The sequence below is a fragment of the Triplophysa dalaica genome, chromosome 20 (genome assembly GCF_015846415.1).
Source record: "Triplophysa dalaica isolate WHDGS20190420 chromosome 20, ASM1584641v1, whole genome shotgun sequence".
NCBI lineage: Eukaryota > Metazoa > Chordata > Actinopteri > Cypriniformes > Nemacheilidae > Triplophysa > Triplophysa dalaica.
The window spans coordinates 9,333,288-9,350,906 of record NC_079561.1 but is presented as its reverse complement, the minus strand read 5'-3'; the positions used below and the strand labels follow the sequence as shown (position 1 = coordinate 9,350,906).

General features: G+C 38.2%; 2 long non-coding RNA genes across 2 annotated transcripts; both read left to right on the top strand.

Moving 5' to 3' along the window:
* Positions 1 to 2,228: 2,228 nt before the first annotated feature.
* On the top strand, positions 2,229 to 4,073 carry LOC130409722 (uncharacterized). The gene is made up of 3 exons (XR_008904890.1): positions 2,229 to 2,476; positions 2,801 to 2,905; positions 3,035 to 4,073. It is a non-coding gene; the product is annotated as an uncharacterized LOC130409722 (long non-coding RNA).
* A 7,842-nt stretch (positions 4,074 to 11,915) lies between these two features.
* Positions 11,916 to 16,833, top strand: LOC130409619 (uncharacterized). The gene is made up of 3 exons (XR_008904870.1): positions 11,916 to 12,329; positions 15,381 to 15,526; positions 16,091 to 16,833. It is a non-coding gene; the product is annotated as an uncharacterized LOC130409619 (long non-coding RNA).
* The last annotated feature ends 786 nt before the right edge of the window (positions 16,834 to 17,619 follow it).

The window sequence follows — 17,619 nt, the reverse complement described above, 5'->3', positions numbered from 1 at the left end:
CCTCAGAAGTAATCAGATAATGAAATGCTGCCAGTGCTTGTACGCTGTAGTAAACTGTGGTGTGTTCTTATATAACCCCACTATTAGGCCCCGGCTAGAGAGCAAGCCAAGCGTGGGGGAGTCTGACAGACTACAGCTGGAGAAAAGAACTGACAATACTGCAACAAGAATAATGAGTCTTGCTTTAAGGAATATGCAGGTAAATGTCCTCATTCAAATATGCTCAAGTTGAGAAACGTTATGCAGGATCATAGAAACGAATGAGATAATTAAAGCAACCTTATTCTCCTTTCTTACTTTTTGGCTGTGTCAACATCTCTGCCAGTCTGCAGTTCTTAGAGAACACAAGGCCACTGGCTTTCAGAACACACTATCAGTGAAATGACCTCCGAGTTGCCCTATGTAAGCAACTGCATTTGTGAAGTGTTAAATCTTTCCAAGTCTCAAAGAGGCACAGACATAATAATGCATATATGCACAGCCTCTGTTTAGCCAAGATAACACGCTACAATTAAAAGTCTCTTGCACTTGTGAGTTACTTCGATACAAATCCGAATAGGACAATGCTGATTTGTGTGACATATTTAATGATGAGAAATTTATTGACCTTTGTAAAAAGGACTTAAAATATTCAATCTCTCTCTCTATCTCTCTCTCTTCGCAGTACTACACCGGCTGACTGTCTTATTGACCCCCTGCTACTAAAAAAACAGCCCCACATTCTCTTAAGACGCACTCTTACTGGCACTAGTGTGTTTGTGTTAGTAGCTCTTGGGGGTTCACCACAGGTCTCCTATTATATTGTAATTAAGTACTCTGTTCTTGAATATGACCCCCACCTTTCACATTCTGAGGTTAGAACGAAGAGAGTAACTGCGACAAATGGTGCAATTTAGAAAGGTCAACTGAATCTATTCTTCACGAGGCAACATCGTTTTTAATGGCATGTTAATTTGATGTTTAACGATTTATGATTTAGTATTTATCATCCCAAATTTTAGATTCCTTTTAATAAAGTAATATTTACGTTTTTACTTGATATAATAATAAAGTGCTGTCTAGTCAATTTCAATCGTCAGTTTTGGTGTGCTTTATTTTATGCAGTTGTAATGTAGAAGAATAGCGACATAGATCTGTATGTTGGGAAAAAAATATGCAATTTCAATTTTAGTAGTGCAAAAAAATTAAAATAAAGCAACATAAAAGTGCATTGCAATTTCTGAAGAAGCAATTTTTCAATTTTCCAATGAATAATCATCAAGACAAAGAAACTAAAGACAAAGAATCACACTAAATGTCCAGTCCCTTTGTATGTGTCCTAAATTATGGTGATTTAAAGCATGTGTGTTCTTCTCCCCTTGTGCACTCGCAAAAACAAAAACAAAGAGCGTGAACCTGCCTATCCAAAGGTCAAGGTGCGCACGGGCCAAAGGTTGTGTTACAGCAAAAGCCCCATAAAACAAAGTGCATCTCTGCACATAATTATCACTGAATGGCACACGCAAAAGACAAATCCAGTGCAAATGCAAGCAAACAGACTTACATGTACTGCAACACACACACACGTACATTGTAGGGCAGGTGTTCTGTGCCGGTGTTTGCAGACACACCTGTACAACACTCTGCTTCATTAGACACATATATCACAAACCCACTGTGTGTTACACTAACACAGTCAACAGTGAGTTACACATTAACATGTTTAAAATCATAAAACCACAGTATTTATGAGTTATTATGAGTTACAATGAGTTCAGAAATTAATTGTTTTGAGTTAAGAAAATGTGATGTTGCATGCAACATGATGATGCATTTCTTTTAAACATAAACTAAACTCCCCCCGCAAATTGTATGGTGAAGGACACATCTGTGTTCATTTTTCCATTCATATCCCCTTGTTCTGCAATGCTCTGACCATTTAGCACTTATGTCCACAAGCACGAGTAAATGTTTCACTAACTTCGACGACCTCGTCTTGAATCGAAGACAATTGTGCATGTGCGTTTGTGTGTGCGTTTTTCCTGCCGGGACCCGCATGGGTAGCCTATAATTAGAGGTAGCCATTACTATACTTAGCTGAATTATTCATTCTTTAAGTTCTCTAAAAAAGAAACGGCAACAAATAATCAGACCGACGGAGAACATGTCAAAATAAGACATTTATTTTGACATAAGAAAGAAAATAGCATTGTAAACGACGAAACGGAGACGTTTGAGAGCGATGGCTTCCGTGGCCGGGAGCGAGATTGTTTCCTTGCTTTGGAAAAAGAGCCGGAAAGGAAAATAAAGAGTTTAAGGGTAGGTGTGCGGGAAAAAGGGGAAAATCTCGATCTATGTCTAGAATCAATGCAGGCCCCTCCATCTCTCTGAATGTAATTTACGACCACGCTGAATAAAAGCCGCGTTAAACAACTTCGCAGCGCGTGCGAATATCGGCAGCAGCTCGTTTTGAGCAGGTATCACCTATCTGTCTCACGTAAGTCCTATTTATTGTGTACTTGCACGGAATGCTGGCGTTGTAGATAACATAAATAAATAAATATAGTAAATAACATAGTAGAGCGCTTGGGAGATATGTTATTATAGTGTAATAACAATGGCTTTTTGCCATATTGATTACCGTTAATGTTTAATATTATGGTTAGTGGGGAAGTAACGCATAGTATTTCTAGGTATGGTTTTACCTCAAATAAAAAAAATAGCCACTATATTATAGTAAAAGCATGGGTAATAAATTCTTTAATATATTTAATGTAATGGACATCTTTTTTATATATATCTTTTTTTGAGTTTTTTACAGATCTTCATATGCATCACCTCCACTTCAACTTTGAACCCTAAAAAAAGGTATTGGCTGAGCTTCTGCACCACACGCCAAAAGAGACGTGTCTCCTACAGCAAGACAGTAAGAGAAACATAAAAAAATGCACATTTATGAACATCTTCAGAGCTGCAGAATTGTGTGTGTTTGTGAGCCTTGTGTACGCATACGTTATGTGTGTGTGTGTGTGGTTGTCTATTCATCTGTCATCAGGGAGGCTTGGTGAGGAGACTCGGTGGAGCCCAGAACTCAGGGGTCAAGTCCAGGTTTTCCCAGCCCCCAGCAAGCCGCCCGCTCTCCTCCGCTCTGGTGAGATGGACAGAATCAGGGAGAGGCGCGAAGGGATGGGGAGGAGAGGACATGAGCCCGGGGTGATAGATTGACGCTGAGGACGAGGAACAGTGGGAACGGATATTATGGACGAAAAACAGTTTACTTTTTCATCTAGCAGCCAATGTGTTTGGCTTCTACACGGGTTAGTTGAATGATTATGTTTTTGCAAGTCTTGATTTACCATGTCACCGCTTAAGTAAAAGTCTGTGAATTTGAAGTGTATCTTCACGTTTCCACTCGCCAATCATTTGGATTTTTATGTGTTTAGTAAATTAATTGATGTAAGTTGAGACCCTATGCCACCCTGTGACCTTATAGTATGACCCTATTGTCCCCCATGCCACTCTATCTGTCTCTCTCCCTCTCTTTCTTTCTGTCTCTCACTCTGGGTGAAGTGTGGAGTGATGGAACCAGGGCGGCTCTTTCTCTCACCCTCACGTCTCCAGAGCACCCTGCGGTTCAGCGACACCGCTGAGCTGTGTGTTATTCTTTATGTCGACCTCCTGCGAGGAGCGGCAGTCAGCACAGCTAGTTACATACACAGCACCTTCGGCCTGTCAATCAATTCATGTCAGATAATCACAAGCCCTTTGGTTTCAAACGCATGCTCACACACACTTCTATATATTCCTAGAATGAATAGGAATGTAACTTTATTTAAAAAAAAATAAGCTCACCTTTCAAGCATTACATTTCACAAAACAAGTTTAGTTTGGTTTTAAATGTTGCCTTAAAAACAGCTGATTTCATTGTATATTCACCCCGGGTATGCACTTATATGAATAAACTACAGCTATTGCATTCCAGTCTTTATTTTTAGCAGCAATAATACATGTGTAGATAACAGTTATTAGGGCAATCAATGACTAAGGAGACACACTTAAAAATAAGGGTGCTTCACACACTGTAAACATTTTTAAGCCAGCACAACAAAAAAATCTTAGTCCTAAGAACCAGCAAGAACTAAAACAGTAATCTTTAAATGAAAAACAAATAAGTAACACCGAATTGAACATGCTGCAGTGCAGTGCATCTTGGGAACTTTTAAACTCTTGCTTTATTGTTTGTGCATTGTACATTGGCGTAACTCAATTTACATTTACAGAGGTCTTTTTGAGTGAACTTGCAAATCATTTTTCACATAAGTCATATTTTTATGTTAATGAGGAAAATGTTTGGTTACAATGAATTAACCTATTAAAAGAAGTTCTATAAATATTTTCATGGACTTTTGCTCAACCAACACAACAAAATTAGTTGTTTGAACTTTTTTTGAGTTGGGTTTTTACAGTGCATTAATTCCCTAGAAGAACTATTTTTGTCTCAATGGTTCCATATAAAACCTTTAACGTCTGAAGAGTGCTTTGTTATAATTTGAAGAACCTTTTTCGCCACAAAGGAGGAGATGATTCTTTAAAGGGGTAGTTCACTTTCAAAATGAAAATTCTGCTCACCGTCTTTGCATTTCAAAGATGTATGACGTTCTTCCTACCGGAGAACACAAATGAAGATATTTTGAAGAATGCCGTTTACAGCCCCCCATTCACTTGCATTGGTTACAATATAAGTAAATGGGGGGCTGTGCTGTGTTGTAAAAATGTTACAAACATTTTTCAAAATATCTTCTTTTGTGTTCTGCGGAAGAAAGAAAGTCATACAGGTTTGAAATGACAAGCGGGCATGTAAATGATGACAGAATTTTAATTTTGAAGGTAAACTACTAGGCTTTGACTGAATGGTTCTTTGTGGAACCAAAAATGGTTATTCTACGGCGTCGCTGTGAATTACCTTTTAACCACCTTTATTTTTATTTATTTATTTTTGTTCTTTAAAGAACCATCTCTTGCTATCCTTGTTATAATCGGAAGAACCTTTTTCGCCACAAAGAACCTTTTGTGAACCTTTATGGAACCATTTAGACGAAAAAGGTTCTTCTATGGCATCGTGAAACATTTATTTTTAAGAGTGGACTGCGTGCTTTAGGGATGCTGTGTTTCAGAACAAAACACACTGGTTCCCTCCAGCAACAAAAAAACTTTAATCTAAAAAATTTGCTTGTACGTTTGTGTGACTCTGACATCAAAACCACCACCAACCAGCTTTCGACGGCTCTTTAAAACTTTATTAAACACATGTTCCCTGATAAGTCACTACTGCATGGATGAATCTCGATCCATGCTCTTTTGAGGCTTGTACCCATGGTGCATTATCTTTGAGATTTTGTTTTGATTGATGATGTCCTTGACAACGTCTGTTAGTAGCTTGTTAGTGACACGTAAATGCTTTTAAAAATCAGAAGTGGGGCATCATTGGTATGTTTTATGTCATAGAATAATACTTAAAACTATATAGAGCTTTTCTTAACCACAAACTTCAGACATTTGACCAAAAACCATTACAAAGAAACCCACTGACTTTAAAACTACAAAAATCTATTATCCCTTCTGCACTCTATCCCCAATATTTGGGTAATTGTGAAATATATGGAAGTTTTGTTTCTGCCAAGGCTGATTTTTGCTTGGTAACATTCCATTACAAACTTCTTCGTGAGTGGAATGAACTTTGACCCTGCCCCGGTCAGCTGAACTCTAGCCCACTCATTAATTTATAGACTCTGTGCCATCTGATTGGTGGTGCACTGATGATGTCAGCCCCGAAACAGCAGCACTAAATTATAATCATAGCCGTCGTAAAGACAAGGGCCTGCTGCACATGTGGAATTCTTTTCTCTCTCTCTCTCTCTCTCTCTCTCTCTCTCTCTCTCTCTCTCTCTCTTGCCTTCTCCTTCATTATCTCCCCCCTCTCCCCACTCCATCGTCTCCTTGCAGGATTTCCTCATTTTCCTGTCTGTCTATCTATTCCTTTTTCTTTTGGTCTGTCTGTGTCTCATGTTCCTACGTTCAGTTAATCTCTCATCTCATTGTGTTGTTCTCTCTCTCTTTTTCTCTTTGCTTCTGAACATGCACTTTGGATAACCCTGGTTGAAGACCCTTCGCTGCACTTTGCAGATAGATGCAGTCTATTTGTTTTACTGTAAGAATATGGAAGACGTAGAGAGCCAGAGAGGAAGAGAGAAAGACATACGTTCTGGTGGGTGAAATCCAAAAGAAGCGGTCTGAGAGTGTGTGTGCGTGTGTGATTGTCTGCCGACTGCATTTTCAAGAGAGCCTTCTAGATTTATAGAAGTGGCTCAAGACCTTGAAATATTTTTAATCATGATTTGTTTGATTATGTGGGGGAGTCAAGAGAACTGGAAGTACTTTAATACAACATTCTCTCTTTCTGTCTCACACTATGCCCCCCTCCTTACCCCTAACACACAGACACCAAATCACTCTCTTTCCTACATATTCAAGCTCCAGCAGTTCTCTGAATTCTCTGAATCATCATTTTCTCTGAGTTAATCACAGACATTGATTACTGTGGTCTTTAAAGGGACAGTGCGTTATTCGGTTACCGCCATTCTTCAAAATATCTACTTTTGTGATCTGCAGAAGAAAAGAAAGTCAAACATGTTTGAAGGGAAAAGAGGATGAGTAAATGGCTGGAAAATTTACATCATTTCTGGGTGAACTATCTCTTTAAATCCTCCTGGGATGTTTGTAGTTACAAGCTAAGATAATTGTAATCACAATTTGATGTACTTGCATAAAATAAACGGCAATATTTCTTGCTCCTCTTTACTCATTCTTTTTGCAAGCCATTTTCTATCAACAGCACATTAAATGTGCTTTGAATGGAAATCATATTAAATTACATTTTGCTTTGTTCAATTGGCACACCTCTGTCAGGGGTCGTGACTCCGTTTGACACACCGCAAGGAGAAAAATATTTCACTGCCTAAAAAATGGTCTCCCTCACTCTCTCACTGTAAGGGGTTTGATAAGCGCCTCTCTGATGGCCTCCTGGCCTGATGATGTGGACACAGAGACAAAGGCCGGCAGCAGCATTCTTCTGAAACAGGAGTTTAACACACGCTCAGATAACAGAGAGGTATTTACAGCACACTTCACTGTTACCTTCTCCTCTCCGTTACCTCAGAGCACATAAACGAATGCTGCATAGCGCAACACAAGAGCACTTTCAAAGACTATTGTGTGGAAAATATTTCAGATGCTAGTATAGATTGGATGAGGCGGTACCATCTGCCCTTTACTGTTCTTGAGTAAGAAGAGGAGATGAGATGAAAGGAGACGAAATGAGAGAGGATGAGAGTTGGGAAAGTTGGGTTTAGACAGCGTGAGGCTGGTGAGCTGGAGTTATTGCTGTAATGTGATTTGAATGTGTGGAGATTAGGCTGCAGTCAGTTTGACTGTGTGTATCAGTGACAGGCCTGTCCATCTGAAGTCCCGCTGGGATTCCTCTAGCTGTGTCTCATTGTGCTGGGTCCTGTAAGACAAAGGGTTAAGTAAATGTTTGGGGAAGATAAGGCACTCACACTGACAGCATGCAGACTTCACTGACCGGGCTCCACTACGGCCAAATTACGCATTCACACACTCCTCCTCCTCCTCACTGTTAAATCTTTCTCAGTTTTCTCTCTTCTGCTTCCGTCTGTTTCAGGTTGAATTAGACTTTTGTGGGTCGCTTTGTGTGTCTCTGTGATGTGAATGCAGGCAATGTGTTTAGACGAACATGTTCAGAATTTTACTTGTTTGATTTTGCGAATTTGATCCAAATGAATTACCTCATAATCATGTGTGATTCTCTTCTGTCATATATTTATTTTTATAGTGGATGAAGTATAGAAAAGAAAGATTATTGATAAATTATGTTTGTCATTTATTGCAAAATAAAAACTGAATGGTTATGAACCATTTTTCAAACAAAATTTCTTCAATTCATTATCAATTTTTCTAAGTTCTAAATATCACCTTTTATTCTGTGAATATTTGCGTGACATCTGTTTAGAAATGTCTTAATGTTGTTTTTTTATCAAACTTTTTGTCCTGTTATTTTACAAGGCATTTCCGTACATTATTCTGGTTATATTAAAACTTTACATTACATTACATTTACAGTTATGCATTTGGCAGACGCTTTTATCCAAAGCGACTTACATTGCATTAACCTATACATTTATACTTAGGTATGTGTACTTTAAAAGAGATTAAAGGGAAAGTTCATCATAAAAAAACTTTTATTATTCAATCTCATGTCCTTGGGAATTTTTCCTCTGTGGAACACAAAAGAAGATATTTTTAGAAAGGTTTGTGTTTTTTTGTGTCCATACAGTGTTACCATGTTGTGCTGTTAGCAACATTCATAAAATATTTAACGTTCTGTAGAACAAGAAAGTCATACCGGTTCGCAATGACATGAGGGCAAGTAATTGATGAAATTCTAATTTTGGGGTGAACTATATCTTTAAAGCCCAAATATTACTATACAATGGGTAACTTCGGCTTTTAAGGTTCTTGACCTCCAACGCAGGAATTACTAATTTATAGTGAACAATTTGTTATGCTTCTTTGTGTGTGTACCTGTTAAACCCTACAGTATGGGGACAACATTTGTTGCTTATAAATCACACAGAATTAACTTTTTTGACAATCTAAAAGAGCAGAAAGTTGTGTGTGATAGTAAGGTTTAGGGGTGGGATATTGGTAGGGAATATGATATACAGTTTGTACAGTATAAATACCATTGCGTCTACGGAATGTCCCCAGAAAACATGGAAACCCAACATGTGTGTGTGTGTGTGACAGGGACTATGTATTACGTGCAGCAGTATTATGCTGTCAGGTATTATAAAAACATAAGTAGTACAGAGCAGTGGGAGGAAAACAGTGGAGACTTGCTTAGCATGATTCCAGCTGCTATCTCCAGCGACAAGACGAAAAGTCTGGCCAGGAAAACTGGCTCGCACACACCCGCTCCTATTTTCTTTAATGTGCTCTGCTCAGTTTTTCCTACTCGCAAAACAAGCAATGTCCCATGACTGATAAGAGAGAGGAGAGACTGTGTACCTGTACTTGTGTGAACGTACCGTCTGTGTTCCTTCTTTTTTTGGAGGGTGTGTAGCGTTAGTCACTTGAGCAATGACATTGGTCCTTTATGTATAATGCTTCTGGGCGCGTTACATGTAGCAAGGTTTAGTGGGTGAAACTGCATGTAAAACTGTATTGGCATCCGGTCAAATAGTAATGAAACACTTTGTCATGTTGGAAAGCATTGTCGATGTCATATTATGCCAGGTTGTGAAATAAAGGTGGGTCTACATTTTCATTTACGCATTTGGCAGACGCTTTAATCCTAAGTGACTTACATTGCATTGTCCTATACATTTATACATAGGTTTGTTTAATCCCCTGGTGTTGAACCTAAAACCTTGCGTTGTTAACGCAATGCTCTTACCACTGAGCTAAAGGAAAACTGTATGTCTACAAATAAGTATATTGATTTTTGGCATGTTTACATATGATGGCGACAAAATGTGAAATAAGATAAAATCTAAAATAAAATAAAAAACTAGTACTAAATAAAATAAAATACTAAAATTATCCTACAATAGTATACAGATCACACATAAATCGCATTTTCCTGTCCTCTTTTGATTGAATAATAATGGGCAATAGCCATAAATGTGAATATTTGCTTTTATGCAATTATTGGAAGATATATTGATGCATCTCTAAAAAAAATTATATAAAATTTGGAAAAAATGAAGAGATCATTTTAAAGACCATTTTCAGTTATCTGAATTTACTATTTATACAGAGAATCATCTCTGTTTAGATAAAATTATCTTTTTCTTTCATTCTGTGAACTAACAATATTTCTCCCAAATTTCATATTAAAATATTGTTTCTTTTTGGATTTATTTGCATAAAATGAACACTGCAGTTCGAAACCGGTCAAAGTAACAGAAAGACGCTCTGTATTTTTCAGACCTCAAATACTGCAATGAAAACAAGTTTATATTTACTTTGAATCTTGAATCTTTTAAGCAATACAACATTTGTAAATATAGGGATTTTTTTACTTGATAACCTGGATTTTTAATACAGTTTTCAAGTGTCTTGTCATGCTGTCAGTCTTTCACATTGCTGTTGGATGACTTGATGTCACTCCTGAGGTTTGATTTTGCTGAAAATTAACAGACACTGGACTGGAATAACCCCCACCTGAATAAATTAACATTTGGAATAGTTTCTTAATTTTTCCGCAGTTGTATGGTGCCATTGTAATGCTGTGATTTTTCCAAAATGCACCATGGTAATACCATGTTTAATACTGTACATGAACATGGCAACCTTTCAGAAACAGTGTATTATACAATCACCAGACGCATCTCAAAATGCTTTTGCAAGTGGTCATCCCATCACAGGCTCACTAAACCAGTTTCAAAACTAAAAATCGGCCCTGAAAACACATAAACCACCCTCTTTCCGTTTACCCCTTACTTTCACACATATTAAAATTATGGCTCACTCTTTACACAAATATGAGCACATAAATTATACCACAGATGTCAAACTACACAAAGATGAGTTGCCATTGATGTGTCATTGCCATACACAAACAGTGAGCGCTCACTGTACACGGTTAGACGTTTTGTTTTTCTCCAGAATTGCCCTCTGGAATAAACACAGAGGTTAGGTTATGGTGCAAAGATGTCAGTTAGTTTATGTAGAGTTCCTTCATGTACGGTCAACCGTGATTCAGCCAACAGCTAATAAGTACGACAAAAATCCAGTCACATTGTTAAATTGTCGTCGACTGTGGCTCGGATAACCATAAACAGTCTGTGATTTGTGCGAACAGTAATGACAGATACTTTTTAGCATGTATATCAAATGATGCATCACCTGCTGTCTCAGTTACAAAGTGGCAAAAATGGGAGAAAAGAGTAAAGTTTGTTTGAAAGTTTTCTTGGATCAATATGAATCATAACACATCTGGGGGGTTATGGGGGTTAAAGTGGGCATCGTCTCTCAGCCAGTGAAGATTTAGTTGGACATCTGTTTGAATCAGGGGAATGGATTCATGAACCTGGAAATGAGCTGGTGCTCTTTGGATAATCTACACCTTCGGGAGGACTGGGAATCTACAAACACTCTCCCATCCTTCCCTCACTCCCTCTTTCTCTCTCCATCACACACGCACTTACACAAACACATTCAGATTTTCTTTATATTTCTTTTTCCATTCTCTGTACCCACTGCCCCCCCTTGCCCATTACCATGACCCTTGTGTCTTCTCTCTTACTTTCTCTCCATTCTTTCCCTCTGTCTCTCGCCCTCCCTCCTGCTGGTTTTATCAGTGGTCCTGCTCAGTGTCCTACTGTCATGTCTTGATGTGATTTATGTCATGGGCTGTGAAGTTTACTTATCTCCTCCCCCTACACACACACAAACATAAGATCTGGCTCCCTCTTTCCAGGGCTCAGCCAGCCTGGCTCCTCAGCTGACCAGCACCCGGATCGGGCCAAAGTTAGCGGGCTGGATGGGGTGTGTGTATTCGTATTTGTGTCAGCAATGAGTGTAAGGTTTTGAAATGTGTTTCGATTGATGCCATCCTTGTAAAGACGCTTTTACAACGATAAAAACTGATACTGATAGTTTTAAGTATCTTATCCTGTCTTGCACCGTCCTGTCCCGTTGCATCCCTATCTCATCCTGCCCTGTCGTATCCTCTTTTCCAAATTTCCTTCTCATCTGTTCATTCCAGGCCACGAGTCAGATTTTTCACCCCCGGCTTTCTGTTTACAGTGACCAGAATCATCCGGCACCATACTATTTGTCATTCCCTCCATCTAGTGACTTATAGCGACTCCGGCTCCATTTATATGTCACCATTCCGTCCGTAATTTTGAAATACCTTCATCCATGTGTCTACTACGTATGCGTGTGATATTTGTGAGGTGCATATGTGATTTGTGTATGTGCGTGTGCGCATTGGAGAGGTCGTCCACATCTCTCGTCTGCATGGCTCTTAGCGCGGAGCCTTTGATGTGCTTTTAGAATGGCCGTACAGCTCTCTGCTTTACCTCTCGCTTGACAATTGTTTATTAGTTTTGAAACGGCTTTAGTGGACATCAGGCTCTCTGGGATGGCGAGTTTTAGAAGAGGACAACTCAACAATTCACCACGACTCCTCCTCTGGTGCAGGAACCTGGACGGAGGCTCGTGGAGACCATTGGAGGGCCAAGGGAGACTCTGGGACGGATGAGGTAGGGGTTTTATAGTGCTGGGTTAGGCATCATTCAGAATTTAAAACAGGATTCCTTTTGCTTTATGAATTTGAATTTGAATTGGCAATTCCACAGGATGCTGAAGTGATTAGGAATGACATGAAGTGAAATTTAATCAATTGAAATCGGAAGGAATAGAAGATATGCAATATCAAAATAAAATAATTTATTTAGTTAAATTTATTTATTAAAATCATATTATTTTTTATAAATAATTAAAATGATAAAATAACAAACGTTGAATGTATAAATAATTATTCTTAATTAAATGTAAATTATTTTATTCTTTTATAAAAAAAAATATTTTAAATTTTATTTTAAAAATAAAATTTAAATGAAACAGTTTTTTATAATTAAAATTCTCCAACTTCAGCAATTAGAATAAAATTTTGCTTTCTAATTTTGGATTCTTTTTTTGTATAAAATAAACAAACACATTAAGTGGTATTTTATTAAAATCAACTAAAGTTTCTGAAAATACCATATGTTTTTTTGATATGCTTTCTTGAATTAAATTTCGCATCCTGTTTACCACCTCATTTATAATTGAAAAGCACACATCTCAGGGGGAGTGAGTGAACATTTGAGATGGTCACAGAAGTGAGTGTACGAGAGGACAGAGAAAAGAGAGAGGACCACCCCTGTGCTTAAGAGCTCATTGTGTGTGAGATTTATAGCAATGGTTACTGGTTGTGAGAGGTCTTTGAGAGTCCTGTGGAAGTGCTGAGAGAGCTCTGTATAAACGCCTCAAGAGCATTATTTAAGGGTCGTAAATGAATAGGGACGGCGCGACAAAGTGTAGTGAGAGGATTGGTTAACTTGTTATGAGTATAGTGTGCAAAGCATAGACCAAGTCATATTTATTTTACATGAATCAAAATGAGTCTCTTTGGGATCGATGTTATCGTAATGCCTAATTTTTACAACATACAGTATAATGATTGCATGATCTTCATGCTATCTGAGGCTGAACCATGAGTGGTTCAGCCTTGCAATCCATGATTGGACAGGTACATCAAAAGCCCCTTTAAATTTGTGTTTGAAAATTATAATTTTATGATCGTTGTTCTTAACATATGAGATGCTTATTTTTGTCCACTTGTCATGTGATTTTTGTCATGTGGTTCTGTAAAGTTGTTTTAAAAGCACAAGTAGTTTTGTAGTTTCATGTCACGTCATTTTTAGTGGTAAGTAAAAGTAGTTTTTTTATTTAATTATTTATTGTGTGTCTCTGTGTGTGTGTGTGTGTGTGTGTGTGTGTACTGGTTTAGCTATATTTGTGAGGGCCAAATGTCCTCAGTACCACAGTGAACTACTTGTGAGCCCACTTGTCGTTTTACTGGTCCTCGCTAAATAAAAAGGCTCATAATTCGGCCAAATGCCATTTTTCTTTCAATCTAATGTCTTGCACATGTTTGTGTGATTATTAGGTTTAGTAATAGGGGATGGAGTATATCATAAGCCTGATATAAAATCAATGGAAGTCTATGTAATGTCCCCACTAGCATAGCAATACAAACATTTGTGTGTGTGTGTTTGTGAGAGAGATGGAGAGAGAGAGAGAGAGAGAGAGAGAGTGAAAGAGAGAGGGAGAGCCTTCTGTGCGTGCATGTGTGTGTGCACCTGTTTGTGACAAAGGAGTATAACTGTAAGAAAATGTCAATTTTTATTTATTTTCGTTTGTTACCCCAATGCAAATTTCCTGAGACCAACATATTCCAAGTTTTCTCCATGAATTTCTTTATATGTAAAAAAATACAACATTGTTCAATATTGACTATATATAATCATTACATTTTTTCTGGTTAAATCTGTCCGAATACAAGAAAAAACAATCATTATTTTGGTTGAAAGTGCTGTTTTCCAGCTTCCATAGAGAATTAATTCTATTTATATGTCTGTAACATGATACACCAATTATTTCTTTCTGGTTTTCCAATCTTATTGGCTGAGAGCCATGCCATATTCCACCAGTATCATCACAGAAACTACTTTAACGTTTGCATCACACCACCACTGAACTAAGTTGAACTGATTAAACTAAAGAATAACCTTTATACAGTCTATACAGCACATTTTGGCATGTTTACATTAAAAAACAATGGAAAGTGCCACAATGCAATGAAAAATAATGCATTCTCAGTGAGTTGCCTTTAACTGTCTCTGACAGTCCTGCCTCATTATTTCTCATTAATAACTTCACTGAATCAGCACTGCTAATTAAAAAGACGTGACAGTTTGGAATTAGTAACGTAGGTTTGTTCAACTGTTATGGTGGGCTCGAATTTCGTTGTGGAACAAAGTAGTTCCCCATTTCCATTAAAAACAGGAGGGTTTCAAAGACACTCTGGTGTTGTTTCTGATAAATCAACACACTTGTGCTGTCGTAATGTTATATAAATGCAATATTGCTCGCACTTCTACTCGAGCGATATTGCATTAATAATACTGAATAAGCACTTTACGTAGTTGACCATGTTATTGCTATATTTTATTAAAGCTCAGGTTTCCTTGTTTCCAGTGAAGCGCACAAGACCCAACAAGGAACAACATCAATCATCAGCTTTCTGTCTATGAAAAAAATCACATTTTGTTAAGACATTTTGTGTGTTTTAAGCATTTGAATGGCATTCTGTGAACTGATGTAAGGGATCAGTCTGTCTCAAGATAAACAGTGTTCTATATTGGTTTTAGATTAATAATCCAGATACACCAATTCTCCAGAGCCAGTTTTCACTTAATTTTTCACATCTTGGTCCCAAGAGTCCAAGAGTTACTGAGAGTTCAATTCATTCGTCTTCTCTCAAATAAAGAGAGACTCCTTACAAACAAGTCTAATCTGCTCTTCTCATAACTATCACTTTTCCCTCACTGCTTGCGACGTGATACAGTCTCTCTGTCAACCCGTGTCTTATCGCTGTATATAAAAGCTAGGAAAACACTGTGATGTTTGGTTTCTAATAGGTCTGTGCGGTGTAATTGGCTAATTGCTTTATTTTTCTCTCAAGGGTTCTGTGTTTTGTCATACAGGCAGGAGACCATAAACACACATGAGCATCTCTCTCACTGTCAAGGCATCCTGGGCTGTGATTGGCTGAGGGCTGCACTGGCACCGGCGTCTATTGGCTGGGCTGAGGATGAATGGCTGTGCTGACAGCCAATGGGGCCAAACGAGGGTGAGCTGAGTGAGATATGGACGTCCACATTCTTGAGCACTAATCAAATCTTATGAGCTTTCACTGATGCTTGTGTGTTATGTTTGTTGATTTCCCATCATTAGTCTCACGATGTGCCCAGGATCACGCATAAGTGTGTGTGTGTGTGTGTGTGTGTGTGTGTGTGTTTACGTGCATGTGTGTGACTGACTGAGAGGGAGAGATGAATCATATTCATAGACAGTGTATAAATCCTCATTGTGTAAGTACAGAGAGGGGGATTTTAGCCTGAGAGTAAATCACCCTGTTTCTGGAGTTCAAATGCAGGAGGAACCCAGACATGCCTCAGCGAAACACTTTAAACACAAACGCATAGACAATTCTTAAAGCTATATTAGGAAGGATCTCTCATTTTTTCATTGTTGAAAATGTGCTCCTCACAAGTCAGGCTAAACCTGTATGTATAGACGCACACACATTTTGTTGCAAGCTAATAATGTTGATATTGAAGAGGTTCCGGGGTCAAAGGTCACACACTGCCCTCTGCTCAGCCTCCCCTAACCACTCCATCTACTGCTCCAACAGGAGTGCCGAAAAATCCTGTGATGGATGCGGATCTGAGCCTTGCCCTCATTCCCTCCCCCTCTCCCTCTCTCTCTCTCTCTCTCTCTCTCTCTCTCTCTCTCTGTCTCCATCTCGCTTTCTCTGCTCATCAGACTGTCTCTCGTCATCCTTATTAGTCCAGATGAAGATGGATATGAGCAGTCAGTTATTTATGGATGATGGCGGAGCTCTGGACCTCTCTTTCAATTCTTTAATGTTCTAACTGAGACCTGAGCATGTTTCACATTACCTGTTTAAGTATTATTCATGTCCACAATGGAAATTGCTATTTTTCCACAGCTCTTTTATCTTTGTCTTTTATATTAAGGTTCAGGATTTACAGTGAAATATACATTTCATTACTCATTTAAATGGCAATATGTTTCAGTAAAAACAGATTGTGTAAAATGCGAAGCCCTTTTCCACAATAATGTCTAAAGTTCACTCAAAGCTACGTAGAACAAAGAGAATATATTTCAAAAGCTACATGAACCACTTTTATGTCGTTTTTGATTTGTTGTCTAATGGATCATGCTTGTTATGTTATTTTTTATGAAAAAGCAGCATTGAGCAAATAGTCCTTTAGCAAATTTTATAGCAAAAAGCTGTGAAAAATGTTTACACTCAAATCTTGCATCTTCATAGCTCAGGTTGTGTTTCATTCAAGTATCAACTTATTCTCAGAGGTGTCTCCTAAAATTGTTGAAAAATAAAAACTGAAACAAATGGGACAATTGTTAGAATTCATGAAGAGTGTAGAGGTGTTTCATTGAATATACAGCTTAAATAAATTGGTCAATTGAACAAGAATAATTGAGATCTTCAATATCATTAATTTTCTGAAACGTTTCCCTTCACTTTCCATTTAATCTTATTAAGTCTGGAAACTAATTGAGATAGTAAAGATATGTTTATGATCTCTGATTTCTCTTCGTCTGGAAGACTTTTTATAGTGTCATATCCAACATTAAAAGGATCAAAACATGCCCATAGCTCACTCAAAAATGTCCTTATTTACTTCATGTTGTCATCATTTCCTTCTTTTGTAAAACATAACATTTGCTCTAAGAGAGCTCGAAAAAATACTTTGGATTATAATATTTCTTCAGATAAGCATGCAAACATTTGAATGCCTTCACGTTCTGTAAGATACTCGTTCAGACACACGTGCTTACAGAAAGACGACGTGTCTGGAGGTCTGTTGGGAGGAGGTGGACAGATACGTCTGTCGTGTGTAAGGCAGACACACAGCGTGGGACACAGGAATCAAGAGGGGGGCTTGTGTGCTCTGTATGCGTCAACTTCCTCTCTGTGCCACAGAACTTCCTGTTCTGTTAAATAGAGACCTGCCAGCTTCCCACCACCGCCCCTGAGCCGGAACAAATGTGTATGTGTGCACATGCGCACAGGTGCCCATCTAACATGTCTTATGGCCTCCATACTCTTACTTTACACCATGTGCCATGTCAGTGTTTGTCTAGGGGGTGTAACTCTTATTAATGTGGCCACTT